The sequence below is a fragment of the Hakea prostrata genome, chromosome 6 (genome assembly GCF_041222555.1).
Source record: "Hakea prostrata isolate BN-2017 chromosome 6, UWA_Hpros_2, whole genome shotgun sequence".
NCBI lineage: Eukaryota > Viridiplantae > Streptophyta > Magnoliopsida > Proteales > Proteaceae > Hakea > Hakea prostrata.
This window is the reverse complement of record NC_142605.1, coordinates 13,712,692-13,717,306: the sequence shown is the minus strand read 5'-3', so window position 1 is coordinate 13,717,306 and position 4,615 is coordinate 13,712,692. Positions and strand designations below refer to the sequence as shown.

Sequence of the window (4,615 nt, the reverse complement as noted above, 5' to 3'; positions counted from 1 at the left end):
CCACTCAGTAAGGCTAGAGTACAACAATAGCATTGGCAACGACAACACTATTGATTCTCCCGGAGGGCTTTGAAATTCCAAGGAGGCATCAAGACAGTGGATTTTTGGATTTTTTATTAATTCCTTTAATTTTTGGATTTTTTATATTAATTTCCTTCATTTTCCCACTTTTTTCTCTTCTCACATGTGAAATGTCACTATTTCCCCCCCCCCCACCCCAATATTGAGAACAATTTTTAAATGTAAAATAATGAATATAAAAGTCATCTCTAGTTAAAAACTAACTCCTCAATTCCTATTTATTCTCCCCACTTTTTTCTCTCTCATCTTTTCTTCCTATTTATTCTCATCTCTTTCTATAAACGTGGATTAAAGGAAATTTTTGAAAAAAAAATCTTATTAGATATTCAAAATGTCATTTATAATTAGAAACTTACTCCTCAATCCCTATTTATTCTCTCATATCTCCTCTCTCCTCTCTCCTCTCTCCTCTCTCCTCCTTTTTTTTTCCTATTTATTCTTCCTTTTTATAAGAGTGGGTTAAAGAAAATTTGGGAAAAGATGTTCCCCACAATTAGATACGCTTTTTCTTTCTCAATTTATTTATCGTCTCTTTTTTCTTTTTTTTTTTTTTTTTGTTATTCTTTATTTGATTTTATATTCTTTGTTTCTTTATTTTGTTTACAATTTTTGCTATTTGATTTTATACTATAAATAAAATAATAAAATAATAAAATGTCTTTAGTTAATAAGGTAACTAAGTACCATTGGTTTTGCATCTCTTACCTTAAAAAAAAAAAAAAAAATTTGGTTTGCATCTGACTCTTTTGGGTTGAAAAAGCCTAAATAGGTATAGGTAAATTTGCATCCATTACAAAATAGATAAACTATTTGATTTTTTTTATACTGATATAGGTAAATTTTGTGAATTATTTACCTATATCTTGTTGAAAAAAAAAATCATTATTAATAAGGGTTACCTGATATTTTATCAAATGATGTGTGGGCCCCCTAAACAAAATATATGGTGAGTCTATTTCTTAATACTGGGAAAAATAATGGGTTTTTTCTCCTGGCCCGGGGGGGGCCTTTTCTTTTTTTTTTTTTTTTTTCCCCCCCTGATTTTTTTTTTCCCCTTTTTTTTTTTTTTTTTTTTTTTTTTTTTTTTCCTTTTCCCCCCCCCCCCCCCCCCCCCCCCCCTAAAATAATTCATAGGTGGGACCCCAATGGGTCTTATAAGGACCCACACAATATGTGTGGCGAAAAACCATTGATGTTTCCCCAATCTGGACTTCCATTCTTCCCCCCCCCCCCCAATATTGAATCCTGGTTCCGCCCCTGAGTGGCCATAACATTATCGAAGAAAAACGTGACAACAAGGAGCCTTCAAGCCCAATATTGGGAATAACAGTTGCAAATGAGGGGTTTGATATCTTACCAATGACAATTGTGATGTTTGATGGTGCAAGCGTCGATTTGAAGCTTTTAGAAGATGTATGGAATTAACCATGGTTATAGGGCTAGGGACAGGGTGTGGAATTAATCATCACAACATCTGTAGCTAAAAAGCAGGTATTTGGTCAAATGGAGGGGCGGCCTTTTTCTATATGTCATGAATTAAGAAGAGATGCAGAGTAATAAAGGTGTATATCATTGTTGAGTATAAAAAAGGTGATTGTTTGATTGGGACCATCTCTTGGGGCACCTGGGCTGAAGGTACGTCGATTTGTTATCCTTCCACCATCAAGAGCGAGAGGTTCTCACTGCTCTGTGAAGCCAGCCTGGTGCATTACCCTCCACTTTAGGAACCATGAAGCCTAGGCCTTCGCCCAAGCTACAAAGCTCAACTCCCAACTTGGAGAGGGCAAACCAATTGATGCACCTATCAACCCAACCCAACAAGAGTTGGACCAACATTCAATCACCTAAATGCCCCACTTGGATACAAGCTCACGTTACTGAGCTCGGCAATAGATGATTGTAGAGCTTAGATTTATAAAGAGGCAAACATTTCGGGAGTTTTTCAATGTGGGACTAAAAACCAAAGCATGTGAATTAAAAATTACGTTCTAGATGATGACTTTGGAAATTGGAATATGAATATTTTACTTTTTTTAATGACTCACTGGGACAAGAATATTTTATTCTTTACTCGATTTTTTGACTTGAAAGTTATTTCTAAACAATAGCTATTTTTTATGTTCACGATTCTCTAGATTTTATTATTATTATTATTATTTTCTACTTTTACTTTAGACTTCCCCATGAACTTATTTTTCTTATCAAGTTTTATCTTCTTCCTTTTCTTTTGAATATTTTATTCTTTTTTCTATTGGGTTTATTAGTTACTATTTTTCCAATTCATGATTGTTAAAATTCTTTTTTGCTTTTTGACTTCGCCATGAACTCTTGGGAAGGTGTTTTTATTTTTATTTTTATTTTATTATTATTTTTTAATCCAATAAAAATATACTTTGTGATTTAGATATAATATAACTTATAATTTTTCTCTTCCATACCTCTCCACCATATATTTAGGAGGGATTCATCTATGAGTTTTTTTAGTTCACTTTATCAATGCTCGGACCGGAGTGGAGCTATCCTAGGCCTGGCCAAATCCTAGGCCAAGGTGGCCATGGCATGGCCTGCCCTCTCTCCTAATTTTTGAAATTTGCCTATAGATAGACCCTTTTGTTCTTCTTACTATATGTGAAATACCAATATTTGCCCCTTAATCCTGAATTTTTTAAACTTTCCTAAAAAGACCCCTCTAGACCTCTTTTCATGTGTAAAATAGTAACACTTGCCCCCCTCTCTTCTGCCCTTGATTTTTAAAATTTTCCCTTGAGAGACTGACTCACTTTTCATGTCTAAAATATGTAAAAACACTTGACCCTCTTTTCATGTGGTTTCATTATCTATCCCTCCAATATTAAATCTTGATTCTGCCTCGATATCAAAGGTGAACTCTCCTTTTAAATGTATGGTGGAAAAGAATGAAGGAAGGACAATCTTTTACCATATCAAGATAATGTTGCAAGGTATGGTCCACTTTATCAATGCTCAGAGATGGACTTTCTCTTGAATGTGTGATGAAAGACTCTAAGGGAAGCACAATCCTCTACCCATCAAGATAGAGAATCTAGACTTGGGACAAATCTGGTCCTCCATGGGTTGTGGGACCCATCTTTGGTATATGCGGCCGACATCCCATGAACGATTTGGGTTTGTTCCCTCCCGTGAAAGCTCCTTACACATTGGAACTATTCAATTCAATAACTTGGTAATGTATAACGTTTTCAGATTCTCCCTGAATTACATTGGCTAAGGAGCTTCTGGATTCCTCATTCCTTCTCCAAAAGCTTCCGAAAGCAAACTCTCCTTGTTGGCACAAATCTCCCAGAACCTTCTCAATTTCAGAAAGAGTGAGCTCACAACTTTGATAGGAATTGAAAGGAAACCCTCTTGTCCTAACTGTCAAAAGATCTCCTTGGACACTCAACAGTTGAGATATGTATGAAACTCCATCTCTCCCCTGAGTGTTTTCTCCTTTCTTTCTCTTTCCAATTGTCTTTAAAGCAAATCTTTTTGAGATTACCACCAGTTTGCAAGGAAGTCTGAGCAGAAGAAAGATGATCTGAAGGATGAAACAGGGGCAACAACAAGAGATGACAATGCAGTCAGCAGCAAGCATGTTTGGATCCTCCATGATACAACTGGGATTGTTTGGTGGAGAACAGAGGAAGATGGTTAATAGGAATTGTTTCTTGTATAGGGATTATTCCTTTCTCCTTCTGTAGAGGATTTGGGTAGTGTGAAGCAAGAACAATCTTGGTATTACTTGTACTATTACATTACCCCAAAATCTGAAATCTATCTTTAAAGCTAACAAATAAGTTTTCATACTGTACTCCAATCCTTTATGAAAAAGAAATGAAAAAAAAAAAAATATTTATACACCCCTGGAATTGCAAATGAATAATTTTATACTCTTTAAAATTTATTATATTAGAAATGGCTACATGTCCCTAATCCCATTACTTTAGAACGGAAAAAGACATATTTATCCTTTGCTAAATCTTTTTACACGAGTTGGAAAATGAAGATATATTTAAAAATAAGTCATGGTTGCTCTTCACCCTTCCCTTTTCTGTTGTTCTTTTCCCTTGAAATTCAAAATCAGCTTGAAGCTAAAAGAGGATAGTTCTGAAATTTGAAAAATTAATATACTGATTCATCATTTAAAACTCATTATTCTAACAGCAAAGGTGCATTTGATATATAATGTGAAATATAAGAAGTGCAAGCGGGGTAGATGTAATGGAACTAATTTTAGCAGGCATAAATGTAATAGTTTACAAACTAAAGAATACGTTTGTAATTTTAGGAAAAGGAACATTACAGGGGAAAAACTCTTTGCATACCCCTGAGCGACCACGGTTCATTTTTCCCTTCATTCATATCTAGTCTCCTTTTTTTGTGTAAATTCGTATTTTTCATTTTAAGAGCTTGCATTTTGTTGGGAAAAACGGTCACTGTCATGCTTGTTTTTGAATAATGGAGATATACATCAAGAACTAAATGTAAAATAATATGTATTATAACAGTAACGCAT

General features: G+C 34.6%; 1 non-coding gene across 1 annotated transcript; it reads right to left on the bottom strand.

The window, feature by feature from the left end:
* Positions 1-1,667: 1,667 nt before the first annotated feature.
* LOC149012285 (signal recognition particle RNA) lies at positions 1,668-1,969 on the bottom strand. The gene has a single exon (XR_016174253.1).
* Between the last annotated feature and the right edge of the window lie 2,646 nt (positions 1,970-4,615).